The sequence below is a fragment of the Notamacropus eugenii genome, chromosome 4 (genome assembly GCF_028372415.1).
Source record: "Notamacropus eugenii isolate mMacEug1 chromosome 4, mMacEug1.pri_v2, whole genome shotgun sequence".
NCBI classification, from domain to species: domain Eukaryota; kingdom Metazoa; phylum Chordata; class Mammalia; order Diprotodontia; family Macropodidae; genus Notamacropus; species Notamacropus eugenii.
Window position 1 is genome coordinate 303,782,362 of NC_092875.1, and position 15,860 is coordinate 303,798,221.

At 40.4% G+C, this 15,860-nt stretch overlaps 1 long non-coding RNA gene across 1 annotated transcript; it reads left to right on the forward strand.

The window, feature by feature from the left end:
* The first annotated feature begins 230 nt into the window (after positions 1–230).
* Positions 231–13,065, forward strand: LOC140501385 (uncharacterized). Its single transcript, XR_011966165.1, has 2 exons — positions 231–424; positions 12,114–13,065. It is a non-coding gene; the product is annotated as an uncharacterized lncRNA (long non-coding RNA).
* The last annotated feature ends 2,795 nt before the right edge of the window (positions 13,066–15,860 follow it).

The following is a 15,860-nucleotide window of genomic DNA, read 5'->3' on the forward strand; positions in this document are numbered from 1 at the left end:
AGATAAATGAGGCAGGAAACAACAGTCAGTGAAGAACCCAGCTTTTTACCTCTTTTAGGGAAGAGGGAATTTTCTTTCTTCCTCACTCCCACTGGCCATACCACCCGATAGCAATAGTTACCCTCCCAGAAGTTGGAGTCACTTTGAGAAAGTATGAGGTGTGGCTGTAGAACACAGATTTATATTTTAGATAGACGTTAGATAGATAGACAAAGAGGTTGTCACTAGGCCAGAAGCAGCTTCCAGGAGTCGGACCTCTGGCAGGAAAGAAAAGAGTTCTCTGTATATGCCAGAGTCCTTGCTGTTCAGAGTTGAGCTATAGAGAAAAGAAGACTCTGGAAACCCAGCAGAGATATCACATCCAGAATGGAGCTTTTTGAGAACCTCACGGGAGAGCAGGAGACAGTCCTGCAGTACCAGAGTTGTGAGTTGCTTTAGCCACATGTGTCTTTTTTGTGTATGTCTTACTATTATTGTATTCCAAATTTGTGTTCACTCTTCCAATGGATGTTGTGGGAGAGTGGATCCCAGGCTTATGGAATGTTGTACAGCCCTTGTTCTTACTCTGCTGTTTAGGAAATGCCTTTGCTTTGTTGTTGTGGTCAGTTGTTTCAGTTATGTCCGACTCTTCATGACCTCCTTTTGTTTTGTTCTCTTGGCAAAGATACTGGAGTGGTTTGCCATTTCCTTCTCCAGCTTATTTTACAGATGGGGAAACTGAGGCAAACAAGGTTAAGTGATTTGCCCAGGGTCACGTAGATAATAAGAAAAAGAAAAAAATTCAGACTTCTTCTTTGGTACAAAGGGAGGGTCAAAAAATTTTACGTGGATTTTCCAGATCAAGGGTAGTGGTGGGGGGTGCCCCTAACACCCTCAATGTGGAAGTGGTAACTGTATATGGCTACTGAGTAGATATACATATCCACTCACTCATCTATCCATCCATCCATCCATCCGCTGTAAATACTGCTCTTTTACCAGGGGTCTATGAAATGAGAAAGTTAAGAACTGTTCTTCAAACACATCAACAAGCCCACTGGTACCCCCAGTGAGAAAGGAATCAGGGGGCAGGGAAGAGAATATTTCTGTTCCTTCTTTCATTCTTTTTCAGTGGATCTATTCTACCCTTGAGAATGTTGATTCCAACTCTGGCCCTAGCCAGGATCAGAACAAAAGCTTGACTCCAAACATCCAGCTTCCCTACAGTGCTCCTGTCACATGAATTTTCTTCTCTCTAAGATGAGACCATTATAGGAAAGTCTGGAGAAACGGGATTCTATTGACTCTAGAATGGACCAGGAAATGAGAGTTTTGGTTTAATATTTTCATCCTCCAGTTTCTAGTAAAAAACACTGGTTATCACAGACTATCTACTTCTACCTGTCCAGAATCTTGAGTGAGTTACTTGGAAGGGCTTTGATCTCTGAAGAATAACATAAAATGTCTTTATTACTATTATAAAAAAGGACTTGAAAGGTGAATGCAGAGCATCAGTATATATTATAATTGCAAGGACTCTATTGGATAAAGCATGAGGGAGACATTGCATCTGAAGCCTGAATGAGTTTGCCAGGGATTAGGAAATAATGCACCTGGGGAAAGTGGTTAGGTGGGTGCCAACATCTTGATTTTATGAGGCAAATTAAAACAGAATAGAACTTGTAGGCAGAAGCAGTTAAGAGAGAGAGAGAGGGGGAGGATAGGAAAGAGAGGGGAAAAACACATTCCCTTTTGTGTACTTGATATGGAGTATCTCCAAAGTGTGATCTCCAGAAAGTCTTTTCTGGGTTGTACCTGTTTCCTGCAAAAGGAGGATACTATTAAAGGATCTATGATGTCATTGATATGAGAACTCCTTCCATCAATGTAGCTTACCCCCTACCTGAACTTAGACAAGTCTGAGAGAGTCTTTTGAGGCTTAGAGAGGTTAAATAACTTGCCCATAGTCGAGTTAATGGGTGCCAAAGGAGGGATTTGAACTCAGGTCTAGTATTCTTTTCACTACACCAGACCTCTCCATATAGGGATGATAATAGTACCTAAATCACATGGTTGTATTTCTCTCTCTCTCTCTCTCTCTCTCTCTGTCTCTCTCTCTCTCTCCCTCCCTCCCTCCCTTCTTCCCTCCTTCCCTTCCTTTCTCTTTGTTAATGCAAATTATTTGATGAGAATATTAGATCATGTCCTTAAATGCTTTGAAGTCCTGGGAGAGAAAGTGTTATACAATCAATGAGTAATACTGTATTATATGTTTAAAATAACCATGTCTTCCCTGAAGATTAGGGGCATTGCATTAATTATTTTTGCTTATAACTATAACCCAAGTTCTTTAGACTGGAAGTTCCCTTTGTCAGACTATACTGCCTTGATCATAAAAGTTTCAGATTTCTAATTCAATGTCCATGTGCTTTGATCCCATATGTGTAAAAGAATGTCAAAAAAGCATGATTGCTTTTTTTAAAAAAATGTTGTATTGATGCTTTTATCTTGAAATCAGGCATTTCTAACTACCTCCATCCCAGACCGAACCTTCCTACCTGACAAAACAAAAGCAATTAAACCTAAATTTCTGATAGTGAAACCTTGTTTGCCCATGATATTCTGCCTTCTCTGCCATGAAGGAGGAGATATATATCCCATGATCTCTTCTCCAGGACCTTAATTGATTTTCCCATTACTGAGAGCTCAACTTCCTTTTAGTGATATTTTACTTACATTTTAGTAAGATGTCTTCAAAAATATGTTTAGTGTTTCTCTCCATAGCTAGAGAGCTGACCTAAAGTCAGGAAGACCTGGATTCACATTTTACTTCTGTTACTCCAGCTAGTGTGACCCTTTAATGGGCAGCGCTGGGATTCTTTAGGTTTCAGAGAAGGGAGGAAGGACCAGCACTAAGTAAGCACTGTGCAGTTATGCTTTACAAATATTATCTCATTTAATCTTCACTACAACCCTGTGATGCAGGTACTATTATTATCCCCATTTTACAGTTGAGGAAACTGAGGCAAACAGGTTAAATGACTTGGCCTGGGTCACAGTTTGGTAGAGGGAGTTTTCTCTCCCAGTAGTTCCCTATGCCAAGGAAATCAGAGTTCAAGTCTTGGTCCCTTTTCTTAAAAACTTAAAAGACATTTAAGGGTGTTTTCAAGTTCTTCACTAAAATTCAGACAGGTTGGTATACCATGTGAAAGTGGAACTAGAAAGTGGACAGAAAAACCCAAAGTAGTGAGAGTGGGGATTTCACAAGTGACTCTTCTCGGAATATGATCTCCTCTCCTACTGGGGACTGAATAAACAGAAATACTGTTTCTAAAACTTGAATTTGAAACTGGAGTCCCCAGGCAAGGAACAGCAATAAATACTTACTAAGTGCCTGCTTTATACAGAAGAGCATTTTTGGTACTGGAAGTGACAATTATTTTTCTTTTAAGATGTTTTATTGTTGGGTTTTTTCACATCTCTGTCACTTCCTGCTCCCCACCCTCAGACAGAATCCTCTCTTATAACAGATAATTACTGTCAACAAAACCAACATTTTGACCACATCTGAAAAAGTATATCTTTTGCCTCTCCAGCCCAGAACCTTTTTGTGAGAAAGGGGAACCATGCTTCATCATCAGTTCTCTGAGGTCATGACTGGACACCAAATTGATCAGGGTTCTGAAATCTTTCAATGCTGTTTTCCTTTACAATATTGGGGTTATTGTGTAAATTGTGCTAGTTACGTTTATTTTGCTGTGCATCAGTTCATATAAGTCTTCCCAAGTTTCTCTGAATTTTTCATACTCATAATTTCTTACAATGAGTATAATATTCTATATTTATCTGCCACAATTTCTTCAATTGTTTCTCACTTTCCTTCTAATTAGAATGCACAACTTTTTAATTTTAATTTTTTTACTTTTGTATGTCTGTGACTTTTCCTTTTGGCTCTGACTTCTTTGGGGTTACATGCTTAGTGGTGGAATCAGTGGATCAAAAGATATACAAGGTTATATGGATAGTCTGGTAACTTTTTTTTAGTGTAATTCCAAATTATTTTCAGAAAGGGTTGAATTAATGTGTAGCTCTAACAGTGCATCATTATACTTGTCCTCCCACAGCCCTTTTAATATTTACAATTTTTTTTCATCTTTGCCAATCTAATGGGTATGAAGTGAAACTTCAGAGTTGTTCTAATTTGCCTTCTCTGATTGTCAGTGATTTGGAACATTCTTTCATACTGCTACTGAGAGCTTACATATTTTCTTTGGAAAACTCTGTTCCTATACTTTGACCACTTATCTATTGGGAAATAACTTATTCTTTTTCATAATTCATACATACACACACATATAACATGCCTCCCACTGAGCAAACAGAGAAAGAGTCAAAATTAAGAAATTAAGAAAGAGTAAAGAGTAAGAAAAAGAAGGGAGCAATGAGGAATAAACTATATCCAAGTGGGTCATTCATGGAAACAGTTCAGAAGGGACAGGAAGTAGAAATGCAATATTACAAAATATACAATATTATAAGTAATTTGATCAATTCCCTATATATTTTGGATATCAGAGATGAGATGTAGGCTTTAGAAAAACTAATCCCTGTTTTACAGAATAACTGGGGGACAGGGAACTAATATTGACAGTTATAATCCATATTACATAATTAGTCCATTAGATAATGAGCGAAATGCTATAAGTAGTCTGAGGGGGAAGGCTGTTACTAACCAGAGGTCAAGGGAAGCCTTTATGGAAAAGGTAGCACTTATGCTGCGTTTTGAAGAATAGATAAAAACAATTCAAGAGGTGAAAAAGGACGACCCAGGAAATAGGCTGAGCAAACCTATGGCGGTGCCTATTTAGGGGAGGGAGGTCAGAGAGTTATCTGGTTTGACTAGAATACAGAGGGAATGGAGGGGAGCACTGCCAGGTAGGATTGGAAAGAATAGTGGTGCCAGATTATGTAGATGTAAAATAGGCATGTCTACATGGGTTGCTTAAATGTATAGATGAGGCTGGTGAGTGGCATGGATAGATATGATCTGAGGCCTAGCTCAACTCTGTAGGGAGGAGGAGAGGTAGTTCCTGTAGCTTCAGCACATTTACTGGGGAGAGGGTAGGAGGAGGCAGGTATACCCCAGGAGTGCCTCAAAACTCAATGCTCTTTTCTTCTGTCTCCAACAGGGGTTTCAGTCTAAAATTATATTAATCTTCCCCCTCAAATATTTCTGTTCTAGGGGTACAATGTAGGAAGGAGTAGCTTAGACTTGCAAGCTTAATTAACTTTTTTAAAAAATGAATTTATTTGTTTTCAGTTTTCTACAATCACTTCCATAAGTGTTAGATTTTTCTCTCCCTCTCTCCCCACTCCTTCCCTCCTCCCTCTCTCTGACAGCATGCAATCTTATATGGTTTCTATACATACATTCTTATTAAGCACATTTTCACATTAGTCATGTTGCATAGAGGAATTAAAATGAATGGGGAAACTATGAGACAAAACAAACCAAAACAAAACGTAGCACAAGAGAAAATATTTTGCTTCATTCTGTGTTCCAATTCCATACTTCCTTCCTCTGGATGTAGATGTTATTTTGCCTCAAGAGTCCTTTGGGAATGTTTTAGGTCCTTGTGTTGCTGTGAAGGGCTGTCTACCAGAAAAATTCCTCCCATGCTGTGGTTGTTACTGTGTATAATATTCTCGTGGCTCTGCTCCTTTCACTCAGCATCAGTTCATATAAGTCTTTCCAGGCCTCTCTGAAGTCTTCCTATTCATCATTCATCATAGCACAATAGTATTCCATTACATTCATATACCACAACTTGTTCAGCCATTCCCCAATTGATAGGTATCCCCTCAATTCCCAGTTCTTGGCCACCACAAAGAGAGCTGCTATAAATATTTTTGTACATGTGGGACCCTTTCCCAGTTTTATGATGTCTTTGGAATACAGTAGAAGCAATATTGCTGGGTCAAAGGGTATGCACATTTTTGTAGCCGTTTGGACATAGTTCCAAATTGCTCTCCAGAATGGTTGGATTAGCTCACAGCTCCACCAACAATGAATTAGTGTTCCAATTTTCCCACATCTTCTCCAACATCTATCATCTTCTTGTTTTGTCATGTTAGCCAATCTGATAGGTGTGATGTGGTACCTCAGAGTTGTTTTGATTTGCATTTCTCTAATCAATAGTGATTTAGAGCATTTTTTCATATGACTATAGATAGCTTTAATTTCTTCCTCTGGAAACTTTAGCCTGTTCATATCCTTTGATCATTTATCAATTGGGGAATGACTTGTATTCTTGTAAATTTGACTTAGTTCTCTATATATTTTAGAAATGAGGCCTTTATCACAGACACTAGTTGTAAAAATTCTTTCCCAGTTTTCTGTTTTCTTCCTAATCTTGGTTGCATTGGGTTTGTTTGTGCAAAACCTTTTCAATTTACCTTTTCAATTTAATGTAATCAAAATTATCCATTTTGCACTTCTCTCTATCTCGTTTGGTCATAAATTTTTCCATTCTCCATAAATCTGATAAGTACACTATTCCTTGTTCCCCTAATTTGTTTACAGTATCAGCCTTTATACCTAGATCATGTATCCATTTGGACTTTATTCTCATGTATGGTTCCGCTTAATTAACTTTTTTTCACCAGATTTTGGTTATTCAAGAGTGCAGCACAAATAAGTAGAGAAGAAACTTACTTATCCATGTATACAGCAAGCAGAAATTGGAAAAGTTCTGCAGATCTTAACATGCTAGACAACAAACAAGACTTCAGCTGGGAGAGAGCTAATATCTCTCCTAAAAGGAGAAGAGAGGGCCTAATCTTCCTCGGGATGTCCATTCAGTCTCTGGGGGAGCAAACTGGAAATCGGGGACATGTTGAACAGCTTGCTTTCCTTACATGTGTGTGAGTCTTTCCCAAAGAGCCTCGGAACCAACCACACACATCTCTTCCAAAGAAGTTCTGGAACCATCTTAGAAGCCCCTTACACAGTAGGTAAGCATCATTGGCTCTGCATTCTTGATGCCAATCACGAGTCATCTTCTTCTACACATGATACACACAAGTACCCTAGCTTGATTGGCAGTCCAGTTACATAGAATTTTGAATGCAAGGTAAAAGAATTTGAATTTGATTTCATGGGCAGCCATGAACCTTTGAAAACTTTTGAGCAGAGGCCTGGCCTGATCAGATCAGGAAGATAATTTTGCTATCTGTATAAACACAGTTTGGGGGGGGGTAGAATGTAGAGAGGGGATGTCCTGTAAAAAGGCTATTATCATAGTCTAGATGAGTGGTGAAGGTGGCTCACACTAGGGTGATAGCATCAAGAATGAATGGAGAAGAGGGCATTTACAGCTTAGATTACTGGATTTCTAGTGAGAAGGTCTGTGCTCAGGTTGGTTTTTACCAGTTATTATGTGTGTGATCTTGAGCAAGTAACTTCCCTCATCAACAAGATGAAGGATCTCTCTGAATGCTTTGGATAGACTAGGTGACCTCAGCAGTCTCTTCTAGCTCCAAATCTGTGATGCTGTGAATTGTTGCAGGACATGTGGCTTTGCTATAGAGTAATGTTCATGAAAATAGTCCCAGTCAGGACTCCTAGACTCAAGGGATATAGAGGTAGAAGGGACCTAAGAGATCATTTTATCCAATCCTTCCAGTAACGGATATAGAAATTGAAATTGAAAGGGGTTAAGTGATTTGACCAAGTATAACAGTTAGTATGGGCAGCCAGGTGACTCAATCAAGAGAACACTGGGTCTCTGAATTCAAATTTGACCTCAGACAGTTATTAGCTGTGTGGGCAAGTCATTTAATCTCAGTGTCCTCTTCTATAAAATGAGCTGGAAAAGGAAATGGAGAACTACTTCAGCATCTTTGCCAAGAAAATCCCCAAAATGGGTCATGAAAGAGTTGGACGTGACTGAAAATGACTAAACAACAACAGATAGTAAATAGGAGAGTACAGATTTTTTTTTTCTGATTCCAAATCCAGTGAGTCCACAAAAGAAGTCACCAGAAGGAGAATACCCTTCTCCCACCTTCCTCCATAGCTGCCTCTCCCACATATAACGAAGTCACTTAAGGTGGTGAGTTGAATGTGAACCCCTTTGCAAAGTTTTTCTTGGAGATCTTTGATATTTAAATTTATGCCACTTCTGTGAGTAACAGATTTTTTGGTAGGAGTTAAAGTAGGAGTGAGTGCCTAGTTATATAAAAGGGAATTTTGCATATGTCCACAGTTGGCAGTACTAATATCAGGGACACTTTCACACGATACTGAAGGAAAGGAATGTTGGAGAATGTACCCAAACCTTGAGGGTTTCAATTGCTACTGGTATCCAATGGTACCATTCTAAGGTGAGGACCTTGAGAGCTCATATTTCCGATGAGCAAAGGACTTGGAGAGTTAGGGACCAATTTTCCCCTGCATGTCCCTGGATAGAAGCCTTACAAACAAGCCTGAGAGAACCATGTAAAGTACCTTAATAATTTTATGTGAGCTGCAAGTGTTCCCCTGTAAAGGTATCCTTGCAAAATTAATTTTAAACTTTCATGTGTGGTCATCAGTGATGCTCCAGAAGGGTAAGCCCATCTTATGTGGAACCATTTGTTATTTTTAAAATTCACTAGATGAGAAATCAAGGTACCTGAGCGTATGGGGGAGAGGTACAATGACAAGAATACTTTACCTGGAGTCAGGAAGACTGGACACCAAGTCTTCTTAACAGCTGTATAACTCTGGGCAAGTCACTTAACTTCCATTTGCCTCAGTTTCCTCATCTCTAAAAACAGAGATAATAAGAGCCACTCCCTCCCAAGGTTATTATGAAGATAAAATGAGATATTTGTAAGGTGCAGTGTACACCTTAAAGTGTTTGTAGTTGTTTAGTTGATAAATCATGCCTAACTCTCTGTGACCTCACTTGGTGTTTCCTTGGCAAAGGTGTTGGAATGGTTTGCCGCTTTCTTCTAGTGCTCATTTTACAGGTGAAGACACAGAGGCAAACAAGGTTAAGTGACTTGCCCAGGGTCATGCAGCTAATAAGTCTTGGAGGCCAAATTTGAACTCCGGTGTTCCTGAAGCCAGCTGCCTTTAAACTGCTAGAAAAATGTTAACTATTATTATCCCTTGCTCTGCCACTAACTAGCTATGGGACTTGGGGCTTCAGTTTCTATCTTTAAGGTCTCTTCTAGTTTAAAAAAATATATATTATAGATATACAGTAAGCTTTGTTCATGTAAGTTCTTAGTGAGTTAATTCACATAACCCTTTGAGGCAAAGTGTCTTTTTATCTCCATTTTACAGATGGAGAAACTGGGGATCCAGGAGATTCTCCACCAGCCATACCACACCATCCAAATATGGAACCATGGGTTGTAGCAAATGGAGAAATTTTGAATGCTGCGGATAAGTTCACTTACCTTGGCAGTTATTTTCCTGGGATGTACACATAGATAATAAAGTTGACCCATGTATTGTTCAAGCTAGTTCAGTGTTTGGGAGGCTCTGAAGGCAAGTATGGGAGAGAAGAGGTATTAGATACAAATGGCTTCTATTTGAATTGTTTTAGGAAGATTCTGAAGATCACCTGGCAAGATAAGGTACTGGACAACGAGATTCTTTCTTGACCTAAACTGTCAAACATTCAAACTCAACTTTGCTAGGCTGGCAAATTATTAAATGCCAAAAGTGAGTTTGCCTAAAAGACTGTTTTATGGAGAACTCCCACAAGACAAACACTCACATGAAGGTCAGAAGAAGGGATACAAGGACACTCTCAAGGTCTCTCTGAAGAACTTTGGCATTGATTGTGAGACTTGGGAGACACTGGCACAGGACCCCCAGCATGGTGTACCCTCATCAAAGAAGGCACCGTGCTCATTGAGCTAGGCTAAATTGTAATAGCTCAAAAGAAATACAAGATACATAAATCCTCACCCCAAATGTTCACATGGACTATTTGTGTCCAACCTGTGGTAGAGCCTTTGGAGCTCATATTGGTCTGATCAGTCAGACACACTGTACCTTGTCCCCAACATAGTGAGGTCGTTTTGGTCATCTTCTAGCATGAAGAACAATCAACTAACCTACTAACTTCTCTAGGATCCTACCACAGAACATTATTATAGTGGCAGTTCAGCAACTTAATATTTTGCTTTTGAGTACCTATTATATCACATCATCTGCTGAATTTTATGCTTTTTTCTTTCTTTTTTTTTTTTGCGGTCCTTACCTTCTATTTTATTTCTCCTGTATTGTATCATGGCAAAGGCACGGGATTTGGAGCCAGAGGCCTGGGTGTGAATGCTGCCTCTGCTGCTTGGTAGCTGTGTGAACTTGTACAGGTGGCTTTGCCCTTCTGAGCCTGAGTCTTCTTATCAAGAAGATATGGGGTTTAGGCTAGATGTTTTCTAACGTCCCTTGCAACTTGAAATCTATAATAATAGGACTTCAGCTTTGCTGCTTGTTGGTTTTATGACCTTAGGCATGTTACTTCAACTCTCTGGCCTGAGTTTTCTTAGCTATAAAATGTGGGGGTTGGATTACATGATCTTGGAAGTCCCTTCTATGATCCTATGATATTCCATAGCTTTATTTCTTCCTTATTTGTCCTGACCTGTTTTTAATTTCCTTTGGTGTTTTTTTGATTTCTGAAAGCATGTATTCCTTTCTTGGCCTTTTGGTTAAAGTGATTAGATTTCAGGTAGAGTGATGACAAGGGCCTCTTTTGCAGGACCCAGGGGTCTGCTAGTTTGGAGGACTCTCTGGGAGGGTGTTTTGAAGTCAGGCTATGGGAATTGTGGTTGGGGTGTTCAGAGCAGCAAAGGAACCAGACAAAATGAGAGTGACCAGAAAAGGGGAGTCCAATCAGCAGAGTCACAAAATCAGCAAGTAAATGTTTCCCACTGGGCAAGGGAAAAAAGAGACACTGAAATGGAAAAAGTGAGAAGGAAAAAAGGAAGAGAGAGGAGTGTATAATAAAGGATGAGTCGCAACAGCAAGGGCCCTTTGTGGGACTATCTTCCTTATTTTACTTTAAATCAGTTCAGTAAACATTTCTTAAGCACTTACTATGTGCCAGGCACTGTGCTAAATACTGGGGATACAAAGAAGAAGAAAAAAACATAGAATTTGTCCTTAGTGAACTCACATTCTAAAGGGGGAGATGACATGCGATTCTGTACTTACTTAAGCCTTACACTGATTCAAAATATATTGATAGAAAAAAGCTTTTAGTAAACATAGAAGCTTTTTTAGCTTGAAAATATGTGTTCTTAGGTGATGCTTGGAATCCTGCTCTTAATTGGTGGATGGTGGGTCGGCAGGTCAGGCGCTTAACCCTCTCTGCCTGCTCCCTTCTGGGATTCTGGTGGTTTCTAGAAATGCCAAAGAGTGAAGCTCTGCCCTTCTCCCTCATCTTAGCATGATTTGCTTCAGCTATTCCTTTTAGTATGACATATTCATCAGGGACAATATCTATTTATTGATCTATTTCTGTTGATCTATTAGCCTTGTTCTCTGTTTTTTCTCCTTATAAATGATGTTGGCTGAGAAGCGTGGACCAGCATCTGTTGGCTGGGCAATTAAACAGTTTGATTCAGGGTTTGAACTAATTTCCTCAAGGGATAAAGTCAAAATGTTTCATCTAAAAAAAAAATCACTGTAATTGCTAGCCTTTCATTCCAGTACCATTTTTCCTTTTATGTTCTCTTGGGGGGTGGGGTGAGGATTTTCTTTCTTTGTTATTATCAAAGGAAAACCTTCTTTTGTTTAATAAAGTGACAACACCTGTTCCTTCCTTGAAAAGTAGATATTAAAAACTAGCTAAGGGTATCTTATAGGAGGTGATCATCCAAGCTTGCTACTGGGTGACCAAGATCTGGGTGGAGAATGATTAGAAAAAAAGTGAAAGGTTTTCTCTATCAGGATGAAACTTACATAGGGAGAAGTCTATTTCTACTTTACACCTTAATACCAACCAGCAAATTTGGTTGTACTGCTTACGGAAACTCTTTAGCAGCTTAAATTCATTTTGGTTTGTCTGACCCCTGAAGGTGACCCCAAAGGATTGACTGCTTTTCTCTGTTTTATGGTCTTTGTCTAGGTCTCCAGACAGCTGCCCTGAATATCCCAATGACACCTGCAGTTGTGACCCCTGAATTGAGAATCCATTAATTCTTCCCATCTGCTTGGATCAACAGCTATGGCAACCCTGGGCTTACAAGTTCTTGTGGAGGGCAGTCACTTGGGTAAATCTAAGTATCAGGACTTGGGGTACCAATAACATGGAGAACGGCTGTAATGCTTTTTATAATTGAAGGGTAAAAGCACCATGTTTTTTGGAGACAAATATCATTGAGTTTTTCTTTTTTTTAACACATGAAGAGAAGAGAGATGAAGTCTTATGAAATTTTCTCACAAGTCTAGTGTTATTAAGCTCCAGCATTCTGACTTGAGCCCCACAGACTGACAGGAAAGCCATTCTCCTGCTTTTTTTTTCCTGGTCCAAGACAGTGACCCTAATGGCAGCTGTCTTTCATAATCACACAATCCAAATCGAAAGAGAACTCAGAGACCCTCTAGCCCAGCCTATACTGAATAGAAATTCCTTCTGCAATATTCTGACAAGGAGGTTATCCACACAGTGTTACAATGGAAAAATATTGCCAGGAGACTATAGTCCTCCTACCTACTCTCCCCCACCCCCCATGGAATCAGTTACCTTTAAAGGAGATTTTTGGTGCCTGAACTTCTTAGCATAAGAGCATAGTCATGTTTCTAAAAGTGAACAGATGCCAGGCTGATGTGTTACCTAACCCATTCCTCAATGTAGCTTCCTTATTTGTGCCCAATATGTATACTTACTCTGCTTTTTGTCTTTGCCTTTTTATTTTTATAATTTATTTTATTTTCAATTCATGGAACAAAACAAGCATTTCCATAATACAGTACAATAAAAAAGATGATTGCACATGAAACTGCAAATCTGCCACACACAACTTGCTATTCCCTCCAAATACACATTTTTCTTAGAAATAAAATGAACCTTTCCTTTATTCTCTATTAGTTGATCCCATTTCATTTGACAGTATTTTCCTTTTCTCCCCAGTTACAAAAATGTATATATCTTTTTTATATTAGTCTCTTCCTGATCTCTCCTTCCCACATACTGCACTGAAACCTTCCTTCTAATAAAGGGAAAAAAAAACCCCAACAAGAACAGTTAAGCCTAATTGACCAAAACAACCAGTGATAGCATATGCTACATTCTCAACTGGTAGCCCCTCACCTCCCCATGGAGTAAGATGTAGGTTTCATTTGATGTTGTCTGGAACTAAGATCATTCATTGCAGTCAATTGCAATTAAGATTGTTTAGCTGCTGTTATGCTGTTGTAACTTCCCTTATTGTCAGCATGGTATGTATTGCTCTCTTATTTCAAGAAGCACTACTGATCCACAATTTTTAAAGTATCTCAACCAACTTAGAAAAGTAGACCTGGAAGCATTTTAACCTTGGCTTGTGTGAGACCGCCTGTGATGGAAGAAGCCTTATTAATTTGCCAACTCACCTGGTAAGCTAACTTGTTTGGAAGCAAAATTTAAAGGAAAGCTACAAATGAGCAAGACTGAAATGTGTCTTTAGCTTCGAGTAGCAGGGATGTCATGGGGACAGAAGATGTGGGGACAACAAAACGTACTTTAAAATAGGGGCAAGAGAAACATGTCATTTCAAGATGAGCTAGTCTTTTCCTCTATTAGTTTTTCTGTCTACTCTGGCCTAATCCTTTGGGGACAGTGAAAGGGATTGCAAAATTAATTAAGGGGGAAGGAGGGGGGGGGGGGAAGTAACTTACAAAAGCTTGTGGATGGAATGGTATTAGGTAGCTTCTCTTGATTTCCTCCTGCCAAAATGAGATTCATCGAAGAAAGCCTTTAACTAAATTAACACCTCTCCTCCAGGGTCTCCTCCTCCCCAGATGTTAACAACCAACTGCAGTCCTGTTGGATACCAGTGTGGGTAATCAACAGAAATGGTTCTATTAAAGAACTGGAGACAGCCTCGTGGGATGTTTTATTTACTTTTAACTTAGAAAAAGGAGGCATTCACTGGCGGACTTGCTTATCCAGCCAGCCTGGCTAGCTGAAGAACCCACAAGGAGAAAATAGAAAGCTCTTTAACTCGGTGAAGAAGCTTAGGGCGGTTTTCTTGCTCCCACAAGCTGTTGGTTTGCCAGTGTTATTTCCTGTTTGTAGAAGGGAGGCTCAAGAACCGGGCTGGGGAGCGGCCCGACAGCGCAGGGCAGCGGCCAGGACAGCAGCGGGCCCTTCCTTCCAGAGGGAGGATCTGGGCCAGCTGGGCTGTGGGCAGCAGCGGCAGCGGCGGCAGAGGCACTGGCAGCCCTCGCCCGCCCCACTATGGGAAGCTGCAGAAAACAGAAGCGTCCTTGTCAAACAAAAACCCAACCGTCAGTCCCGCGGCTGCTTTCGAGTCCCTGCTGTCGGGATCCACCTCTGCAGCCCCGGGAACTGGACCACACTGGGGAATTAGCAGCTGGTGGGGAGGGCCCGGACCAAGAGAAGACCCAATCTCGGTGCTGAAGGCTGGCCCCAAGATAAGACACAATCTCTGCCTGGAGGAACTAACTGGGAGCCTCGTGGGTGGGACACAGGGAGAGGGCAGACCAAGACAAAAAGATACACACAGCCTCGCCAGAATAGCGGGCAGGTCGTTTGGGTCCTGGACTTCTTTTAGAGACTTGTTCATTTTAAAGGCTTTTAGGAGCATTTTGGTAATAGTGAAGATGGACCTGGAATTAGAAGTGGGGTTCAGATCTGGCTCCATCACTTACTGGTGAATTGACCTTGAGCAAATCATTGGATCTGTGAGCCTCAGTTTCCACCTCTGTAAAAAGGAGAGAACACTTCTGTTGGTTGACACTGTCAACTCCCGGGGCTGTTGTCACAACAAATGAGAGGTTGTGTTTGAAAGTGCTTTGAAACGTTAAAGGGTGACATATACACACATTTGTGGTTGTTCATTCCTGTTGAACTCTTTGCTACCCCATTTGGGGTTGTCTCCAAAAAGAGACTGGAGTAGTTTGCCATTTCCTTCTCCAGCTCATTTTACAGATGAGGAAACTGAGGCAAACAAGGTTAAGTGACTTGCCCAGGGTCACACAGCTAATATGTGTCTGAGGCCAAATTTGAGTTCTTGTGTTCCTGAGGCCAGGCTTCATGTTCTATCCATTGTGCAGTCTAGGTGATGTACACGCATACACCCACACATACAAGCTGCAGATAGTAAGTAATATGAATGTAGAAAATAGCAGCTGTTATTTTTCACCATTACAAGGATAATGGCAATGAAAGAATCCTGCACATGATTCATACAGAGTCTGTAAGTGTGAGAATTGGAAGGTACCTTGTAGTCCAATTCTTTCATTTTACAGATGAGAGAACTGAGCCCCAGGGATACTATATGAATTGCTCAAGTTTGCACAAGTATGGAATGATAGAGGTGGGATTCATACCCACTCATCTTATCACTCCCGAAGACAACAGTCATTTGGTTAAGGGTACCATTCTCTAAAACAGTTTTGAGAGACAAAAAAGAGAGCCCAAATGATTCCCTGAGAATGAAGAGCACCCTCCCTGGAGACTGGAGCATGATTTTCCTTAGCTGCTACCCTAGCTCACTCACCACAGGCAGTGTCTATTGCCTAGTTTGACACATGGCTGCAATTAAATGGAAGTTACCGGTAAGGAGGAAGGCCAAGGCTGGGCTGGACAGTGAGCCCTTTGGATGTGAGGACTGTGCTGAGTTACATGGTACCCTTGGTTTCTTGAAGG